The following is a 23,465-nucleotide window of genomic DNA, read 5'->3' on the forward strand; positions in this document are numbered from 1 at the left end:
CACACATCACTATCTGCTCCTCCTACTGCTCCGTTGTACATCCAGCTTTCTCTTTTATCTGCGGTACAAGGAAAGTAAGCTATGAGCACTCATGGCTCAGTAAGTTCCTTTCCTACTCACTAAAATCGAGAATCATCGTATATCAAGAATGGATCAACATATCATCGTCTCAACTAATCATAACATAACATATCATTCTATTCAAACATATCATGCATATTTCTTATTCACATATCATTTCATAGAAGCATGAATATCATATCATAAAACAAATAAATCACAAGCATGAGACATACAAGGGCATCATATTCATACCATAATATCACATGACATTATATCATATCATCATATAATTCAAGCACATATGAATGTAGGCAATGCATCGTGAATTTGAAAACTTATACTTAATAGTACTTGAAATTAATATCATCATCATTTGGGATCCCGGTTTGTACCACATACTTAATGCGTAGGTCCAAGGTAGCAAGTCTTGAGCCCTACCATGCATACATACTAGGCCCGAGTCTTACTCCATCGACCTAGGGCACTCAAAGGCCCATTATTGACGAGGCCCGAGTCTTACCCCGGGGCGTTTACGGAGCCCACCCTTGGTACAAACCATAAAAATAACTTATCATGCATAACTATCATATCATGTCCTTAACAATCTTTCATGCATTTATTCTCTTTCATTTCTTTTCATTATGTATAGTACTTGAAATTAATATCATCATCATTTGGGATCCCGGTTTGTACCACATACTTAATGCGTAGGTCCAAGGTAGCAAGTCTTGAGCCCTACCATGCATACATACTAGGCCCGAGTCTTACTCCATCGACCTAGGGCACTCAAAGGCCCATTACTGACGAGGCCCGAGTCTTACTCCATCGACCCCGGGCTTACGGAGCCCACCCTTGGTACAAACCATAAAAATAACTTATCATGCATAACTATCATATCATGTCCTTAACAATCTTTCATGCATTTATTCTCTTTCATTTCTTTTCATTATGTATAGCATTTTCTATGCTATCACATATCATAACATAACTTCATTTCTTTTCATTATGTATAGCATTTTCTATGCTATAACACATCATGGCATATTTCATAATATAACTTCATTATGTATATCATTTCGTAACTAAAGCAATCATGCATTCTAACTTATTATCATATCATTTTCATACAGCATGGCATAGACATATTTAATTTTTGTTCTAGGGTTTCTAGGGCATCTATCCCTTCATGGCCGAACACATAATGATTCATTTAGGTCATACAAACATGTATCACATTCACACATTATCAAGTTTTCATAAGAATTACTTTTAACCCCTTAGGTTTCATTTCCAAGGCCTCTAGGTCCTTTAAACCTTACTTGGCCGAAATTCATAGAATATAAACTTCCTTTAAGTGGCCTAAAGCATGGGAAACCTAAGTAAATTTCATAGCAAGATTTACTAAGAACATCATACACAAGGTTGTATCATAAACAAGCTAGGACTCTTGTGATCTTACATGTCATAAATCATGTAACTAATTTTCTACATTCCAATTAAACATGAGAGCATTAATCATCTTTCATAACATAATATCACAGAGGTCATTGAGCATATTAGAATTTTGTTTAAGCTTCTCTAAACTATCACCTTACCATGGCCGAAATATTAAGAGTAAGGTTCATGAGTTTCTTTCAACATACAAGTATACAACTCTTAAGAACTTTATATCATGTCATATAAGCATAGTTATTTTAAATTCAAGGTCCTCCTAACCCTAAATTCTTTCTTGGCCGAAACATGAGAGTGGGGTTCTTTTGGTTCCAATCAACTTCCAAGCAAGAAAACCATAGGAAGGTCCTTAGCATTTCATAGAGGGAAACTTGCACTAGTTTGGTTAGACAATAATTTTCCTAACCTATTTACAATATTTTTGATTGAAATTCTAGGGTTACATACACCTCTGATCATGCATCATATATGTATAAAAACATAGGGGAAAACTTTCTTTCAAGGCATAGAAAAAGAATCCGAAAATCACATGAAAGCCTTGTACCGCAGGTGAGGGGAAGCTTACCTTCTTTGCTTAAGTTTCCTAGAGTTGAGAACTTGCTTGTGGACCTTTCTTCCTTGCTTGCTTTGCTCGGCTCCAATGGAGGAAGAAGTGGCTAGGTCTTTTGGTGGAGAGGAGGAGGAAGAAGAGGAGGCTTCTTCCTCTTGTGTTGCTCGGCAACAAAAAGAAAGAAAAGAGGGAGAGAGTGAGGAGGAAGAAGAGGTTTCTTCCTCTTGTGTTGCTCGGCAACAAGAAGAAGAAAAGAGGGAGAGAGTGAGTTCTCGGCACCAATGGAGGAGAGGAGGAGAATGAGTTGAGGATGAAGTTGAAGTCACCCCTCCATGCCTATTTATACTAAAATGAGGGGAGGAAAACTTGACTTGATTCATCCTCCTCATTTACTTCTCCTCTTAATGAGAAAGAATATGCTAGAGAAATGCTTTTTGAGTTTCTCTCTTTTCTTTCTCTTAATTTCTCTCCTTTCTTTCCTTTAATTATAATTCCCATCTCTCCTTTTACAATATTCACTCCTATCACACTTGGTTAACACATGCATGCATCCACAAGAGAACCAAGGATCAAATCCTTCTCCTAACATATTTTTGTACAAAATAATTCATGTATATGCATTATGCATAAATATTTCATACATGCATATATAATATCTCATATCTCTTTTGTTTACATTAATTCCTTGCATTATAAATCATGTATAGAACTTTATATTCTCAACTTTATTTTCTTTCATAAAGTTTTTAATCATCTAAATCCTTCCCATCGTAACATTCAACGTAGACTATCTACACATTCTTTTCATTACATTCGTACTCTCATTGCCCTTACTTTATCTAGGCTTTCTAGGGGTGTTACAAGATGCGTTGGTGTAGAGGACATATCCGTCCTCTATAGAAGGTAAAACCAAAATCGGAGCCGACACTAGTCTCCGCTTCAGCTCCTAGAAGCTGGTCTTGCAATCCTCAGTCCAAGTGAACTTCATGCCTTTCCTGGTCAGGCGTGTAAGTAGCATAGCAATCCGTGAAAAACCCTCAACATATCTCCGAAAATATCGAGCCAAACAGAGGAAGTTGCGAGCTTCCTATATAGACTCTATCTACTCCCAATGGTAACAACCTTTATCTCCTGTGGAATCACGGTATACTCCTACTGGTGACCGTGTGTCTCAAATATCTCACAGAAGACAATCAAAAATAGCACTACTGAACTTCGCATATAGATGTTCCCATCGAAACATCTCTAGAACTATGCAAAGGTGGTGTACGTGACTCACCTCGGATCCGAAATAGATCACAACATCGTCAACAAAGACAATGGAAACCGATCCAAACATCCTGGGAATACCAAAATCATCAAGTCTCTGAAAACATCTAAGGCTTCCCAAACCCTAATGGTAAAATCAAGACACATAATGTCCGTATCACAGACATTTCTAACCATAAGATCCCTGACAATAAATCTAAAATATAATCACTAACAATACAAATCACTAAAGAATAGATCCACCAGTGTGAGAGCAACGCTCCATCACAGAAAACACCACATATGTGGGAGCAACACTCTACCACAAACAATCCATAATATGTGGGAGCAACGCTCCACCACAAACAATCTGTAATATGTGGGAGCAACGCCCCACCACAACAATCCAAAATATGTAAGAGCAACGCTTTACCACAAACCAACAATAATATGTGGGAGCTCCGCTCCACCACAAAAGATCCATAAGTGTCCAAGACACCTAACTATCCAACTAGAGGCTGCACGAGATCACTCAACTACATATCACTGTGGGCAGTCAAAGGTATAACAATCCAGCAATCAAATCAAACTCATCGTCAAATCTATCAACATCTTAGTGAGTCACCCACTGATAAGAAAATGGGTTGACAGGGTAATCCAACAAATGACATAATGCATACACTCCACATCCTGCATTCAACTTAAATAGAATCATCATGCTGCTACCAACAATACACCTGGCACACGTGCTCACACAACATATGTATGATCGACATAATCCTCCAATTTGTACACACCACACATTCTCACAACATAGGTATAATTCATCGTGATACCTCCAACAATGCATACCGAACCCGTGTGCATATATCAACATAGGTATAAATAACAATACACCTCAAACAACACTCACATGACATATATACACCTATGCCAAGAGTATAATCAACGTAATACTTCCAACAAATCATAATCGACACAAGTATACACTCAGAACAATCATATAATAAACAAGATACCTCAAATATTACACCAAACACATCTGCACATATCACAACTCAGATTAAGTCGATAAGATACCTCCAATAAAACACTCAAACACATGTGTACATTTCACAACATAGATTTAATCGACAAAATACCTCTAATAAACCAATCAGACCACTCGGGTATAATCTACTAGAAACCCACAATAATCATCATCTGGACAAATATACACTCACTACATGCAATTTTGACCGTCTATCATAGAACTCCTATAACACATAATAATCAAGTGTATAAACTACACAGGTATATAAAATCAGCATATTTAATCCAATCAACCTTGCATTCTGAAACGGCAGGGTCACCTTCTAAGTTATCCAACTAGAGACATACAGTCAAAAATTAAAGTCCACATGGAATAGGATACATCAATCCTCTATTGACTGACCGAAATCGACAATGGTATACGGTCAATTTAGTCTTTCCACGTTAGTACAAAACATGTACTCAAATGTGCTCTAGATACTATTGACTGACCGAAATCAACAATGGTATACGGTCAATTTAGTCTTTCCACGTTAGTACAAAACATGTACTCAAATGTGCTCTAGATACCAACCTAAGCACAAATAACCCAAAGATCAGCATCTCTATAAAATAAAGTATGATGGTCCTCTACTGATTGGACCAACAAAACTAAATCGGTCATCTACCAACTAATCAAGAATACCTTAATCCTCCACAAGCTACTAAGGTATATCAATCTACGGCTACCCAAGTCGACAAGCGTAAATCAGTCTTCCACTGACCAATCTAACAAGAGTAAATCAGTTATCTACTGATATATTTAATTAAGATAAAATGATATACTACTGGCTAGGTCAACATGAAGATATAGATACTATCCACTACCCAGCTAATACTAGCAGAGGCTGGTATGTGCCTTAATCTGCTAATCAACTAGTAGTAACAGAAGCTAAAACTACTGGTGATATGATATGAAAAATTACCGGAGACTATAATCCTTGATCTCTATTAAGGTCTACCACAATCAGGGGTTTACCTAACACATAAAATATATGCTATATCAACTCGACAGGTACTAATAAAGAATGCTAATACATGTCATAAACTGTAATAGTCAACGGTGCATATACTAACAAAAAGGTAGGATAACAGTATACCAACATACCTCCTATAGCTTGGAGATGTCCTACTGCTGCCAGGTCCCAAAACTCGAAAGGTCACATCGAGAAGACCAAAACACGAAATACGAAACACGAGAAATAAGACTCGTAAACTGAGCTCTGATACCACTAAATTGGTATCAGATAAATCTCAAAAATCCAGAACATATAGCAAGTATCGTATACCTGCTCTGATACCACTAAATTGTCACGCCCCGGAGGAGTCCCTGTCTGAAAAAATTTCGGCAGCACCTCCCCTGTACGGCGGACAATATGAAACTTTTTACATCCATAATATACCTCAGCTACAGGCGGCTAGAATATACACACAACCACGCAGTTTTTATACAGCCTACTCGGCTTTACCAAAACCAAAATACAGCGAAAAATGATAGAAAACCAAATATACAAGACTGCTAGCCGGCTAGGCTTACACCACACAACAACACAATACTCCGGAAACAAAACTGGAACACAAAGACAAATACACACATACCATATACCACGATAAACATAAATAAAATACGAAGACGGGTCTTCTAATGTGACGTGGGGACCAGCAGTCAGGATACTCCAAGCGACTCCATAAACAACCTGGTACCTGAAAAAGATAGTGTCCACGGGGGTGAGTTCAACAACTCAACGAATATCAATAGACATGCCTAGTAAGATATATCTAACAACAATAAACATGGAATACAGCTTCCTAAATATATATAGGAAAAATGCAAGACTGAAAGGTAACTGAGGAAGCTGTACTCACCAGGAACTCCTATCCAGAAACAAAAGGGTCATCAAACCAGATACACAATATGCCTCCTGTATGCATGTCAAACAAATGCATCCACCAAAATGCAGCATATAAGTGCAGCAAATACAAGCAAATAAATGCAATAAATGCATATGGTGCCAATGACATGGTCACCCCTGACGCCAGTCAGTCATCTCACACACAATGGTGAGACTGAGTGGGTAGGGCTGTGACAACCATGCACTCTAATGTCATTGCTCCTGATGAGTGACCGAGTGGACGGGATGCTGTCGGAGTACACACATACTCCTACCCCAAACCATAAATGGGGGAGCGCAATGCTCTCATCTCCTGGTACACCATAACGGGGAGGGATCCCTGACGTGCTACCACGCTGCGTCACACTACACATGAGCGGACCAACGGAGCACCGAACAGAGCAAAACTGACGTGCTACCACGCTACGTCACGCTACCCATGAGCGGACCAACGGAGCACCAAACAGTGATGAAACTGGCGATATGCTCTACAATAATGGAGCAGCCTATCACGCAGCATGCAATCATGCGAATGGTGCATGAAACTAAGCAATGACAATATCCTGAACCAAATCCACATCTATATATAAAAATGTGTACCCTAGTACAAGTAAGTCAAATCCATAGATCTAGGGTATACAGGTCCTCTATGGTATAACAACCTAGGTCCTGAACATATCCACCTCCATAAAATATGTACCAACCCTATACATGGATCAAAGCAGAAGGTCAAGGTACACAGATTAGGTATGATATAAAAATATAGATACACATGCCAGATAATAAAAATCCAGAATCTAGTCCTAAACTCAGTAAAGCATGGTATGTCACTTACTCTAGGAAATAAGGTACTCATGGCAATAATCACGAAACGTAAACATGGATAAATAACAAACGCCCAACAGAACATGCTACGGGTAACAAACAGTGACATACCAAAGGCAAACATGATCATTGCTTGTAGCTATAAAATAATGCATATCAAATTGACAATATCATAAAAGATAAGTCAAGAGGTACCCGCCTCCAATAGAAAGGTCCAATCCGAAATAGATCCCTCGTCGAGACACCATCTCGAATCAAAGTCCTGCAGATAACGTGATATACAATTTAGCTAATTTTATAAACAACAACTAGCTAAATCCAACCCAACTTAATTAGGAAAAACCCTAATCGATCCATTATTAATTAATCCTAATTAATGATTAACTTGAATTAATCTCCTTAATCAATAATCCTCAATCAACACAATCATTTCTTTTCGCTGATCAACTTACGATTAGCAATATGATCATCTCTAATAAATCCAAGGATTAAATCTAATCCAATATAAATCAACTGTACTTAATTCATCACAACTACAATAGATTAAGCCTTCCATAATCACATTAGATTAAGTTAAACATGAATCCATCATAACTTACCTAAATCCACAACTAACCAAACAACTGCAGGTTACAACATCTCCAACATAATCCGATACAAATGCATATCCTCCAAATACTCATAGAAATACAACCAAAACTCCACACATGATACTGATAACAAGATGGCTACAGATGGAATAAGGGGTTGCTGGCTACTGTAAGAAAAATGTCTACCGGAATAGGGCAACTGATGGAAACCCTCCTCACTGCCCAGACCACTGATCCACCGGGAACCCTTGTTGGCTCAGATCTAGGGCACGGCTCAAGAACAGGGAGTCGGTGGCGGTCTAGGGCAGAAGCGTTGCAACAGCAAGGGCGATCGGTGTTAGGGTAAAGGAGCTTGGTCGGCTGCCGACGCTCGCAAGAGGAGAAGAAACTTCAGCGATGCGTCGGCGGTAGGGCGCCGGTGCTGCTCTGTGTGACCTCAGGTGGCGACAACGCGAGAAGAGAAGAGGTATCGGGGTGTTGATGTGCGTAGATTATATACTCCTTTATGCATGTTTTTACGCACATTTACATACTTTGAGCATGCTTGATCTATGCATTTTTATACTCCCAGCTTTCCTTTTAGCATATTTACTCTTTTGGTTTGGAGATCTACTTTTTGTGCATTTTCTGTACACAGGAGTCGATTTGGTGAAGAATCTACATCTTTGGGCATGCATTAGAGGAAACGAAGGGAGAAAGCACCGGGCCGTGTACCTCACACGGCCATGCACTGGGATGGAGCTCAGGCCGTGTGGAGTTTGGCACCAACAGAAGAGGAAGATGACATGGCCGTGTGGACCTCGCACGGCCGTGTCAAGATTTGAAGCCAACCAGAGCAGAAGCCTTACATGGCCGTGTGGATCTACGAATTCAGAGACTCAACAGGTTGTGGTTGTGACCAATTCGAGTACATGACCAATTTTTCATCGGCCATTAGTCCCGTGCAGGTTTGGCAGAGAGGGAACTGGACATGGCCGTGTGAATCTCACACGGCCGTGTCACGGGGCCGTGTGGCGCCCGATTCCCTCCTCTATTTAAACCCTTCTTCATGAATTGAAAGGGGATCTCTCCCCCTTTGGGAGAAAGCAAGATTTGGTGGTTTCCTCCCATTCTTGGGAGGATTTCTGGGAGATTCTAAGGGAGATCTCGACGATTTCGACTCCGGAGCGAGGATTGGATCCGAAGACAAGGCTTCTTCGTAGATAAGTTTTCTCTTTCCCCCTTTTTCTTGGTTTCTTGGATTGGGGGATTCAAGGAATGCTTGTAATCTCTATTTCTTCGGGTTTTCTTCCTCGATTCATGGAGTAGATCTTGTATTCTAGGATTAAGGGAGTATTTGTATGATGGAATGATGTAATCTCTTATGGATTTGCCATTTTCTTGTTTCAATGACATTATCTTGCTTGTATCAATTAGATCTTGAATGATTGATGGTGATTTATGGTTAATTCTCATTCTTGATTGATTGTTTGGATTTCTTATGGACTTTGTAAAGATAAACTCTCACTCGATCATCCGAGGGATCCACGTGACAGGTGCAAGCCCGTGTAAGGACGTTTGAGAGATAATCTTGAAGAGGAAATAGGGATATTCAAGAGAGTAGGATGGATTTTATGATTAGCTTCTTGTATCTTGATAGATTAATGAGTCGTGGGCTTCTACGTTGATATCCGAGGAAGGCATAGTAATAGGTGCACTTCTGTGTAAGGACAACATAGGTTCATGTCTAATTAATCCTATTTAGATACATTTCTCAGTCCTTAGCCGGTTGTCTATTGCAAGAGGGAACCGGCAACTTTCTACATGTTTGGCAATTGAGGGATAAGAATTGGTGAACCATTTACATTCAAGAAATCTTACAAAGAAACCGAAACTCCTAGAATCTTCCTTTATCATAACCCAAAACACTAAACTCTTGTTTGTTGATCTTTAATATTAGATTTGTTTACCTTTACTTTGCTTTTGAAACGATTGGATAGTTGTTTAGCTAATTCGCATTGAGACATTTCTAGTGCTTATTCCAGTCCCTGTGGATACGATAATCTTTTATATTACTTGCGACATTTCCGTACACTTGCGGAGAGTAACAAGTTTTTGGCGCCGTTGCCGGGGACTGCGCTATAACATTAGGAATTATCAATTGAGTTAGACTAAACATAACATTTGTTTTCCTTTCATATTGCATAGTTGTAACTAATCATTAGATTTCTGTTTTTTTTTACTTTCTTGTATGACTTTCTCTTCTTGTTAATTTTTTTGTGCAAACTCAATTCTGCATTTTTGATTCTTTTATTTTCCTTTTTGTGTCGAATTGTTATATGCAATCTTGTTCTTGTGTATGCGAAGATCTAACTTTGCAGGGGAATTCTTTCCTTTTGACCCTGAGATTGATAGAACTTTCCATAAAAGAAGAATTCTGCAAAGGCAAATCGAAGAACAAGAATATCTAAACATGGTGTGCAAGTCACTAGGAGATTATGGAGCTCCGAAGTCTGCAAAACAAATGGGAGCAATTGTTTACCCTAACATACAAGCAAGAAATTTTATACTGAAACCATCTTTTGTTTCCATGGTTCAGAAAACTCAGTTTGGAGGATTAGAGATTGAAAATCCTTATTCCCATTTGATGGAGTTTTATAGATATTGTTGTACTTTGAAATATGAAAAAGTTTCATCTGATATTATTCAGCTGCTTGCTTTTCCTTTTAGTCTGAAGGGTGCTGTAAAAAGATGGTACAACTCTCTAAAGTCTCAAAGTATCAGAACATGGGATGAGTTAGAGCAAAAATTCCTTGACCAATATTTCCCTCCAAGGAAAACTACTTATTTGAGAAGTCAAATTTTAAATTTTAAGCAATTGGATGGAGAAAAATTATACCAAGCATGGGAAAGATATTCTTCTCTTCTGCAGTTATGTCCACATCATGGAATTGAGAAATGGTTAATTATGCATTTGTTCTATGTTGGGCTTTCTTTCTCAAATAAGAATCAACTGGATTTAGCATCTGGAGGATCATTTTTGAAAAAAAGTCTAGAAGAAACTTTTGAGATAGTTGGCAGAATTACGCAAAATTCCAATGATTGGGCAGAGCAAGATAGTTCATTCTTGACAATGGATATCATTGGAGGAAAGGATGATGTTGAAAAAGGGCTTATCTTGAATCAAAGTGATTTCCAAACATTATTTCCTTGGTGTTGTGCATCATTATCAAAAACATTTGGTGAAAAAGCATTTTCAACAGAAACGGGGGTATGTCTTGGTGATCATAAGGAGGAAGATCTGTCTTTAGACAATGAAGAGTTGTTAGAAGAAAGCTTGGCTGAGGAGGAGACTATGGTGATAGAACAAGAGCCAGTTTTTCCAGAGATAGTACCACTTCAACTTGAACTTAAACCATTACCCCCAAATCTTAAGTATGAATTTCTTGGGCCGAATTCTACTTATCCAGTTATAATTAGTGCTCAGTTAAATGAGTTTGAAACAAAGAGACTGTTGGATGAGTTAAGGTTGCATAGAAAGGCCATTGGATATACAATAGAAGATATAAAAGGAATTAGTCCATCTCTCTGTATGCATAGAATTTTACTTGAAGAGGGGTACAAGAACTCAATTGAGCATCAAAGGAGACTAAATCCAAATTTAAAAGAGGTAGTAAAGAAGGAAGTGATTAAACTACTTGATGCGGGGATTATTTACCCAATTTCGGATAGTGCATGGGTGAGTCCAGTCCACGTGGTTCCAAAAAAAGGAGGAATGACTGTTATCAAGAATGAAGAAGATAAGCTAATTTCAACACGAACAGTGACGGGGTGGCGAATGTGCATTGATTATCGGAAGTTGAATAAAGAAACAAGGAAGGATCATTTCCCTTTACCATTTATTGATGAAATGCTTGAAAGATTGGCTAAACATTCTTATTTTTGTTACTTGGACGGATATTCTGGTTTTTTTCAAATTCCAATTCATCCTCAAGACCAGGAGAAGACTACTTTTACTTGCCCTTATGGTACCTTTGCCTATCGTCGGATGCCATTTGGGCTTTGTAATGCTCCAACCACTTTTCAGAGGTGCATGATGGCAGTTTTTTCAAATTTAATAGAGAAAATTATGGAGGTTTTCATGGATGACTTCTCAGTTTATAGGAATGACTTTGATTCTTGTTTGTCAAATCTTTCTACTGTTCTAAAAAGGTGTGAAGATACAAACCTAGTGTTGAACTGGGAAAAATGTCATTTTATGGTTAAGGAAGGGATAGTTTTGGGGCATAAAATTTCAGAGCGTGGTATTGAGGTAGATCCAGCAAAAGTGGAAGTAATAGACAAATTACTCCCACCCATCAATATAAAAGGAGTTAGGAGTTTTTTAGGACATGCTGGCTTCTATAGACGCTTTATTAAGGACTTTTCAAAGATTTCCAAGCCATTAACTAATCTGTTGATTAAAGATGTTGAGTTTTATTTTGATAGCGAATGTATTGAAGCCTTCAATAAAATTAAGAGTGCTCTTACAACAGCTCCAGTCATTCAAGCACCTGATTGGGATCTTCCTTTTGAAATAATGTGTGATGCTAGTGATTTTGCTGTAGGAGCAGTTTTGGGATAGCGAAGAAGTAAGATTTTGCATGCGATCCATTATGCAAGTAAAACACTTGATGCAGCCCAAGTAAACTATTCTACTACGAAAAAGAATTATTGGCAGTGGTATTTGCTATTGATAAATTTAGATCTTATCTAGTGGGATCAAGAGTAATAGTATATACTGATCATGCAGCTATCCGGTATCTACTTGGAAAGAAGGACGCTAAACCTAGATTAATCAGGTGGATTTTACTTTTGCAAGAGTTCAACCTTGAGATTAGGGATAAGAAAGGAGCTGAAAATGTAGTAGCGGATCATTTGTCTAGAATATCTCAAAAGTCAGAAAATGAGGTGGATGTTGATTTGCCTATTGATGACATATTCCCGGATGAACACTTACTAGCCTTATCAAGTGTGAAAACTCCTTGGTATGCAGATTTTGTGAATTTCCTTGCTAGTGGAGTGTTACCTCCGGATTTTTCTCATCAACAAAGGAAAATTTTTTTTTCAGAAGTTAAGAATTATGTGTGGGATGAACCTCTCCTGTACAAGAAATGCAATGATGTGATTTATCGAAGATGTATACCTGAAGAAGAGGTTAGAGATATCTTGTTTCATTGCCATTCTTCGTCCTATGGAGGACATCTGGGTAGTTCAAAAACGATTACGAAGATTCTTCAAGCAGGATTTTATTGGCCAACTTTATTCAAGGATGCTAAGTTGTTTGTTCAATCCTGTGACCAATGTCAGAGAACTGGGAATATAACTAGAAGAAATGAAACAATGTTAAATTACATTCTTGAGGTTGAGTTATTTGATGTTTGGGGAATTGATTTCATGGGACCTTTCCCTCTTTCATATGGGAATAGGTATATTCTTGTGGCAGTAGATTATGTGTCCAAATGGGTAGAAGCTGTGGCATCTCCTACGTGCGATGCGAGAACAGTTATCAAATTATTTAGGAGTATTATCTTTCCAAGATTTGGGGTGCCAAAGGCAGTCATTAGTGATGGAGGATCACATTTTATAGAGAAACAGTTTGAAAACTTACTTAGAAGATATGGAGTGAAGCATAAAGTAGCAACACCTTATCATCCTCAGACTAATGGGCAAGCTGAGATATCTAACCGAGAAATTAAGTCCATATTGGAAAAGACTGTATCTACTTCAAGGAAGGATTGGGCGTTGAAACTAGATGATGCTTTATGGGCTTATCGAACTGCTTATAAAACTCCTATAGGGATGACCCCATTTCGATTAGTTTATGGTAAGCCTTGCCATCTTCCAGTTGAACTAGAACATAAGGCTTATTGGGCAATTGCAAATTTGAATATGGATTTAAAAGGAGCAGGGGAGAAAAGGAAGCTTCAGTTAAACGAACTTGATGAATTAAGGATGGATGCATATGAGCATGCTAAATCTTACAAAGAAAGGACAAAGAAATGGCACGATCAACGCATTCGTCGTAAAGACTTTAATGTGGGAGATTTGGTTTTGTTGTTCAATTCAAAATTAAAACTTTTTCCTGGGAAGCTTAAGTCAAGGTGGACGGGTCCATATGAGGTAAAGAAGGTTTATCCTTTTGGAGCTGTAGATATTTGGAACAAAGATTTTGGGATAATTAAGGTAAATGGTCAACGACTGAAAAAATATATTCATGGCACGAAAATAGAAGAGGTACAAAGGTTGTATTTTTCTGAACCTCGCCCTCCAGATTGAATTTTTTTTTTAGTTAGTGTAAATTCATTTTGTTGGTTTTTACTTGTTTTTGATTTTTGTTTTCAGGTTAGGTGCAAAACAGAGTCAGGCCGTGTGCTATACACGGCCAGGCAAAGGTTGCAGAGAAGGGAAGTGTTTGGGCCGTGTCATCCAGACACGGCCGTGTGGGATCTCCCGAGGAGAAAAAGGTATAGGTCGTGTCATAGACACGGCCGTGCAGAGAATCCCGAGGGGAAAGACGAATAGGCCGTGTGGATCAACACGGCCGTGCGAAGAAACCCGTGAAAGAAGATGTTTAGGCTGTGTCTCAGACACGGCCCGTGTCTGGAATCCAGAGAAAAAAGGGAAGGGGGCCGTGTCCCAGACACGGCCGTTCGATGAGAAATGATCATGGCCGTGTGATATCACACGGCCTGATCCACATCTTCTTAAGGAATTAGGGCACAGGGTGGGGGCGGCGCATGGCCGTGTACCGCCGCTTGCTCCTTTTCCCTATCTCCCCATTTCTAAAGGATTGAATTACTTCTTCCAATTTTTCCTTCTCATTCTTCTTTAGGAGATTAGATTTTCTTCCATGGAAAACGTGATTGAGGAGATTTCGGCCACAAGAAAAGGGAAGGAGAAGGTGGTTACAAGAAAGGAGAGGAATGTTTGCTTTAAAGGTATTTCTAATGACTTTGGTATTGTTTTCTCTAGTGATGAGCAACGGTATAGATATTCGTCTTTATGTAAACGATCTCTTTTAGGTACTAGGTTTCTTGATGTCGAAACTTTAGAAACTTTGGGGTTTAAGGATGATTTAGTTTGGCTATTTGAACGGATAGGATGGAGTGGTTTATTGAATATGAGATATCCTACTTATCCTAGAATTGTTCTTGAATTTTTAAGCTCAATAGAAGTTGATAATGTTCAAGGAGGGGGGAAGTGTAAATTCCGGTTGTTTAATGAAAATTATGAATGGACGTTGGGAGATTTTAATACTTGTTATGAGTTGCCAAAGAATGATGTATGTGTGATTTTGCCCCAATTTGAGAATTCACGTTTCTGGCAACAAGTTTCTGAACAACCGTTATTTGATCCTCATAATTCCAGAGTTTGCCAAATTATCAATCCTATTTTTAAATATGCTTATTTGGTCATGAAAAACACTATATTTGGAAGGGAAGACAAAGAGGGATCGGTAAGACTTGTAGACTTGTATTGTTTGTGGGCAATGGTCGAAAATGTTCCAATTAATTCTGGTTATTTCTTTCTTAGACATTTGGCAAAATTAGGGAAATCAAATTCTACCACACCTATTATTTTGGGGGGATTACTTACTCAATTGGCCTTAGTATTAAGATGTGATTTGAGTGAGTTAGAGGTGGTGGAGAGTTTTTGTACGTTGGATTTCAATTCATGTTTAGCAATGAAAATGATTAAGCATGAAGAGCATGGATTTAGTTTAGTCATTAAAAATGGTTTCCCTTTAAAATTGCCCAATCATGATTTTACTACAATTCATAATAAAGAGAATTGGTGTTTAAAGTTAGCTAGGCAACAATCTAGAGCCTTGTTAACTTTTACTCAAAAAAATGTTTCTAAGGGTAACCAAGAGATTCATAGTTTTATGTTTCAAGAACTTAATTCTGCTTTAAAGAATATTCATAGTGATTTAGATTCAACTAATGAATTTCTTGAAGATAAGAAGCTTATGGAGGAGGAACTATTTAAAAAGCTACAAGATTGTTTCAAGAGCGAAAGAGAATTGTGTGATAAGATTTCTAAAATGATGAATGCTTATAGGGCTAAAATGGAATTTCATGAAGATCTTAGAGGTTGTATGAGATTTGTGCAGGATGATATTGATAAATTGTTTGAATATCATAATTTTTTCAGAAACGAAGTTAAATGGTTTGTTAAGGATTTTGCATCTTCCTTCCCTGATTTTCCTGATCTTCCACCTCCTCCACCGTACTGATTTCATCGGGACGATGAAAAGTTTAAGTCTGGGGGGTGTCATGTATTGTTTAGTTTGGTTTTCAGTTTTTAGTTTTTGATTAGTTTTTCATGTTGGTTCTTATTTTCTTTGCTTGTTGCTTTATTTTGCTTGTTTTTGAAATAATCATGGCAAAAAAAAATTTTGAGAACATCAAATCTTCACTTATATGCTTTCTTGGATTCAAGTGAAATGTTAGCATGATTATTGTCTCGATTCATGATGTTCGCATGATGCTACTAGTAAACTTTGTGTAGTTCTTTTTTCTATCTTGGGAAGCATTAATAAGCTAAGAATCTTATGGTGATGAGTTTTAGTTTTGGTTCAACCTTAAGGATTTTATCTTCACTACACTTGTGCTTGATGCTTGAATAGTTGATGTCATTGAAATAGTCATGATTCATCTTGTTTGCTTAGTACTTGGTTTCCATGGTGATCTCTCAACTTTCATTTTGGTTACTGGATGAGGCTCAAATCATTAAAGCTCATTTGGAAAAATCAAAATATCCCAACATGTGTGCTAAAAGTACATTTGTGAATAAGTTTTGCACAATGCAAACACTTATAAAAAAAAATGAACAATAAGGGATATAAAAAACAGTTGTCATGAGTGGAATCTAGCAAGTCACCCCTTTGAGACCGAGTTAGGTTACTGGGGAAATGACTGTTTAGCTTCTCTTGAGATTGAGCACACCTTTGAGACCTTGGGTTAGTTGAGAAATATGAACCAAGTGAATGGTAAGTAAGTGCCTATCACTGGTTACTTGTCTTTCACTGGAAACATTAGGAATTCAAATTTGATGACGACTTGACTAGGACATGGATTGAAACTTGAAGGATGTTGAGTTACTTTTACACTGCGCACAAGATTTTTATGCTTGAACCATACTTTACTTGTTTCCATGATCATGCCTGTTAATGAAACTTTTTGATAGAATTAGGAAAGTGCACTGGGTTTTATGAATGTGTTGTAGAATATATGAATTTAGACTGCAGCATTTTGCTTGAGGACAAGCAAAGGTTTAAGTCTGGGGGTGTAATGTGCGTAGATTATATACTCCTTTATGCATGTTTTTACGCACATTTACATACTTTGAGCATGCTTGATCTATGCATTTTTATACTCCCAGCTTTCCTTTTAGCATATTTACTCTTTTGGTTCGGAGATCTGCTTTTTGTCTTTACACATGAGTCGATTTGGTGAAGAATCTACATCTTTGGGCATGCATTGGAGGAGGCAAGAGAAGGCCGTGTACCTCACACGGCCATGCACTGGAGATCGGGTCGTGTGGAGTTTGGCACCAACAGAAGAGGAAGATGACATGGCCGTGTGGACCTCACACGGTTGAAGCCAACCAGAGCAGAAGCCTTACATGGCCGTGTGGACTACCGTGTGAGACTTCCAGAGACCAGCGGTGTGGCTGTGCACCACTGCCGCAGCATTCCGAGAGCAGAAGGTTCGCCGTGGGAGTCACACGACTGCAGTGTTTGGCGAGAGGGACATGGTGTGTGAATCTCACACGCCGTGTCACTGGGCCGTGTGGCGCCCGATTCTCCTCTATTTAAACCCTTCTTCATGAATTGAAAGGGATCTCTCCTTTGGGAGAAAGCAAGATTTGGTGGTTTCTCCCATTCTTGGGAGGATTTCTGGGCGATTCTAAGGGAGATCTCGACGATTTCGACTCCGGAGCGAGGATTGGATCCGAAGACAAGGCTTCTTCGTAGATAAGTTTTCTCTTTCCCCCTTTTTCTTGGTTTCTTGGATTGGGGGATTCAAGGAATGCTTGTAATCTCTATTTCTTCGGGTTTTCTTCCTCGATTCATGGAGTAGATCTTGTATTCTAGGATTAAGGGAGTATTTGTATGATGGATTGATGTAATCTCTTATGGATTTGCCATTTTCTTGTTTCAATGACATTATCTTGCTTGTATCAATTAGATCTTGAATGATTGATGGTGATTTGTGCTTAATTCTCATTCTTGATTGATTGTTTGGATTTCTTATGGGCTTTGTAAAGATAAACTCTCACTCGATCATCCGAGGGATCCACGTGACAGGTGCAAGCCCGTGTAAGGACGTTTGAGAGATAATCTTGAAGAGGAAATAGGGATATTCAAGAGAGTAGGATGGATTTTATGATTAGCTTCTTGTATCTTGATAGATTAATGAGTCGTGGGCTTCTACGTTGATATCCGAGGAAGGCATAGTAATAGGTGCACTTCTGTGTAAGGACAACATAGGTTCATGTCTAATTAATCCTATTTAGATACATTTCTCAGTCCTTAGCCGATTGTCTATTGCAAGAGGGAACCGACAACTTTCTTCATGTTTGGCAATTGAGGGATAAGAATTGGTGAACCATTTACATTCAAGAAATCTTACAAAGAAACCGAAACTCCTAGAATCTTCCTTTATCATAACCCAAAACTCTAAACTCTTGTTTGTTGATCTTTAATATTAGATTTGTTTACCTTTACTTTGCTTTTGAAACGATTGGATAGTTGTTTAGCTAATTCGCATTGAGACATTTCTAGTGCTTATTCCAGTCCCTGTGGATACGATAATCTTTTATATTACTTGCGACATTTCCGTACACTTGCGGAGAGTAACAGGTGTCAGCGCCGAGAGAGAAAGATCTAGGGCTCGGTGTGTGGCCGGCGACAGGGCTTTTCCTTGGCTCTCGTCGGCCGGCAAGGATGGATTGGCCGAGAGGAGGAGCCGGCGGTGCTCTCGTGGTGTTTAGGGCAGAAGATCGGGAGAAGAAAGCTCGGCGTCGGCGCATGGGTTCGGCGGGGGGAGAAGGAAATAAGAAAAAGAAATGAAAATGTATTTATAAATAAACATTTTCTCACTTAAATGGGTAACCTAAACAGGCTTACCCGGGCCTCCGTTTTCATCCCCGTAAACTCGTCCTTACGAGCTCCGAAAAATTTCCGAAAAAATTCTAAAAATTCCAGAAAATTCACTTATCCTTATTCGACATTTTTTCGGTATTTTACGACATTGGAAATAGAAAACTATTCATTATATGTAGATTATGTGTGAAGAGATGCTTCAACTTCCACTTAGTATAAAAGGGGAATGGAAGAGACCAAAACCTAACTTTTCATTTCCTCTTCTCCTCCCTAGCTGAAACTTTCTCTTCCCTCTTGTCAGTTTTCGGCCAAGAACCCTAGGGTTCCAAGTTTCTAAGTTCTTCAAGAGGAGAATCTAAGAGGAGAGTTTTCACAAGGATTAGTGCGCGCGTGAAGAGTGACTTGGAGATTAAGGCATACAAGAGAGGATTATCTTTCCTACACCCTATAATAGTAAGATATAGTGAAAGGATGAAAGTACTACTCATCTGCAGTATGAGTTGCTTCGATGATGCATGTTGTGATATGTTTTATGCATGTTAGAGAAGATACATGTTGTGATATGTTTTATGCATGTTAAAGAAGATACATGTTTTGGGATTAAGAGCATGTTTAGAGTATCTTGAATTACCTCCCATTTAGTTTTGGGGCTAAGAAGCATATTCAAGTGCTCTAAAGTGCTTCCCTATAAGTGTGGGGGGATTAAGCGCACAAAAGGTGCTTGTTTAAATGACAAGTAAGTGCAAGTATAATAAAGCAATATTTAAAAGAAAGTATTTTACTTTCAAGTGGCATGTACTGGAGACAAGGTCTATGGGTGGGCTCCTAGATCGCCCTGTTAGAGTGTATACTAAAAGCCTATCTTTTGTATAAATATTTATTTAGAAATAAAGAATCACAATGGTCAAATATCTACATTTATTTGTTAAGTGTAGTTATTCAATTAATTTGTATTGTAGATAACATGGTGTGTAGTGTCACACATAGAAGATCATATTATCAATTTTTTATAAACTATAATCAGTTGCTCACGACTAAGATGGAAAGGAACAAACCATTGGAATAGTCGCAGTGTAATTAAGTATTAGTTTATCTTGACTAATAAATTACACTAGTACATTCTAAGTGTATTAAGAAGGACCATTTTAGATAAGTTCTTTTTATACTAACTTGATAAAAGAACTAGACCTTAGTTATTATGGAAGTGTGTGCTCTTCATCCAAATATAATAACAAACACATATATTTAGTATTTATTTCTTTGACTTATCAATGGGTGAGATTTAGCTCGATAAATCAATAAGCCCGATAAGTTGGGAAATGATATTACTTATAGTGTGTGTTGTTAATTATAGAAGGAAACTATGTCCTAGTAATCTAGGTTGAGAATGACCCCAAGAGGAGCTCATAAGGATTGTCATGTTAAACCCTGCAGGTGGACTTAGTCTGACATGACGATGAGGTTGAGTGGTACTACTCTTGGATTAAGATATTAATTAAGTGAGTTGTCAGTAACTCATTTAATTAGTGGACATTCGACATCTTAAACAAAGGGATACTATGTAACGACCACCCTTCTTACTACTACTACTACTCTCTAAGAGTGACCGTTACTTATCTACTAACTCTACTTAACCGGTATAATTAAAAACCACGAGGAATCCCTACAGAAAAATTTCGACAGAGTCTCCTCTGTACCGGTGACCAAATCATCAATACAAACAAACTATACTTAGCCACAGGCGGCTGGAACATATATTTTCACAACCACGCAGTATAATATCACAAATAAAAGAAGGAAACTACCCTAACAATAGCAAACAACAATATCACTCCATCAAAAGAACCCAACTACAAATGCGGAATAAACTTAATTACAATCTTAACTTATAATAACATTTAAAGAAAACTAAAAGAACTCTAAACAGAAAAGTCTTAACAATTCCTTAACAAACTCTTGATCTCCCCATAGTCCAGCCATCACACACCTTCATCACCACCACCTTGTCGCCTTCCTTGCTAAATCTTTTCCTTTCCTTTATCTGTAGTAGGAGGAAGTGCAGTCTATAAGCATAAAACTTAGTGAGCGCTATCTACTCACAAAAACTCGATATGCATGTATATAAATAAAAACATGCTAAAACTGAATGCTAACATATAAAACTACTCATGCTCATAAATAGCAAAGGGATCATACTAACTGAAATACTAAACATGTATAGCTAATCATGCTCATAAACCAATAAAACTATAACAGCATACTGAAAGCAAATAAAGCTAAACATGCTGAATAATCTAATAGCAAGAAACAAATAAAACTACTACTGCATGCTTCAAATAACAAGAAACTAAACTTTCTAATTCTAAACATATTTGAAGCTTGTTTCATTTGTTTCAAAACTTATACTTTAATACTTCAAAATAATAATAAACTTCTTTTGGGCCCGGAATTGTACCAATTTGCGCGCATCCTTAATAAGAGTCGAGGTAGCTAATCTCGAAACTACTAAGGTACTTCCAGGCGATCTTGTGCCTATGGGCGATCTAGGAGCCCACCCAATGGACCTTGTGTCCTGGACCTTGTGTCCGGTACATGCCATTAAAAAGTAAAATACTTATTTTCTTTTTAACTAATACTTCCTTATACTTGTTATTCTTCAATTCTCTTATAATAAAATGCCTTGGCATTTCTTTGAGCACTTGATATGCTACTGATCCCAATTCTTAAAATTAGGGATCCTATTAAGACCTTGGTCTCTCTTTCTTATAACTTCTTATAAATCCCTAAAGGATTTGTTAAAACTCTTATTCTTCCCACCTACAGGTAGATCCTAGAGTTTTTATAGAGCAACATGTTTCTTTAAGCATGTATCAACAGAATCAAGCAAAAGAAAACAAATCAAACTTCTTTAAACATGCTACAATTAACATAAATCAAAGGAAAGCAACCTGAGCTCTCTAAGCATGCTACAACAGATATGAATCAAGAAAAACTGAATTTGATTTCTTTAAGCCTACTCTAAAATAAAACTGCTCATGTTAAACTGATCATACTTAATTATTAGTAAATGGATAATTGCTCATGCTTTACTATCAGCAAACGAAAACTAAACAGCAAGAGAATAATCTAAACAGCATAGGAAAAATTCTAAACAACATGCTAAACCCATTCAAATTCCTTCTCCTCTTCTTTAACAAACTCCTAACAGCAAAGGTAGATTAACCAAGCTAGGGCAACAAAAAGGAAATTAACCAACAAAAGAGAATTATCATTGATAACCTAGATTTGAATCTGTTCTTCATGCTTTCTATCTACCATGGGAAAAAACCAAATATTCAGCAAACTTCAAAGAATAAAGCTTCGGAATTAAACCTTCTCTAATCATTCTTTACAGTAACAATGAACTAAAAGGAACCATATTCCTAACAGCCAACTTCTAACAGCATGTTTTGGAAATCAAGAAAAAAAAAGAATCTAAATCCTTAGACAATTCCAAAATTTCCTCACGGCAGTAATGACATCCTCAGCATCAAATCCGAATTTCCAATACAAGCCTGCAGGAAACAAACCGCATACTTTACCTATACCAAACATCCTCAATGAATCTTCATCTCGCATTAGTAAATCCCAACCGAGTACAATCTTATTCACAAACAAGCAACAACTTCACAGCATGCTTAAAAAAAAATCAAGAGACAAGGAAACACCAAATCCCAATTCGGGAAACTCACGGCAGCACAGAACCAAAATCTTTCAAAAACCAATCGAAGGGAACTACTCCTACTGCAGGTGAGAAGCAACTCACCTCGCTGTTCTTGGACTTACAACCGGAGAAGAAGAGATCTAGGGTTCGGGTAACTCAAATTCCAGTGGCTCCTTGCATCCTCCGTGCTCCCTTCGACGAGGGTTCGTGAAGACGGGAAGAACCTCTTGGATTAAATCCTTGACAGGCCATCGAGACGAAACTCTAGCTTCGTTCTTCAATTCCGCCCTGTTAGAGGAGCCGGCGTCGCGCAGTATGAGGAAGAGAAGAGAGGTTCGGGTGAGAAACGTTTAGGGTTCGGGAAAAAAAACTTAAGCCCTTTCTTATCACTAAGATTTTTATTAATTACCATACCTTAAATATTAATCAATCTTTCCTTAATTAACACCAACCGCTAGCCCAGTTGGTCGGCCGGCCTTTTACCGAAGTCAAAGGTCTCGGCTTCAATCCCTCAGTCGCGCACTTTTTCCCAATTTATTCCCTAATCATTAACTATGCTATAAACTTAGTTCTCACCATATAAGGTTAACAAAATCGTGTAGCTCAGCTGGTTGGGCCGGTTTTGCTTGGGTCAGTTCAACCCGAGGTCGTGGGTTCGAATCTCACCTTCAACGTTTTTTTTAAAAACTTCTTTTTTTTTGTAACCCTACTAAACGACCTCCAAAAATTACGTAAAAATACTCTAAAAATTCCTAAAAATCTCTAGAATATTTTAAAGTATTTCCAAATATTTTTATGGACTTTTAGAACTTGAAATAGGGAAAATTGGGTCGTTACAATTTCCCATATCTTATAAAAAGTTCGTCCTCGAACTTAGAATAGCTCTGGATATTTCTGTCTCATACTGTCCTCCCGCTCCCAAGTGATTTCCTCGTGCTTC

This window comes from Zingiber officinale, chromosome 3A (genome assembly GCF_018446385.1).
Source record: "Zingiber officinale cultivar Zhangliang chromosome 3A, Zo_v1.1, whole genome shotgun sequence".
Lineage (NCBI taxonomy): Eukaryota > Viridiplantae > Streptophyta > Magnoliopsida > Zingiberales > Zingiberaceae > Zingiber > Zingiber officinale.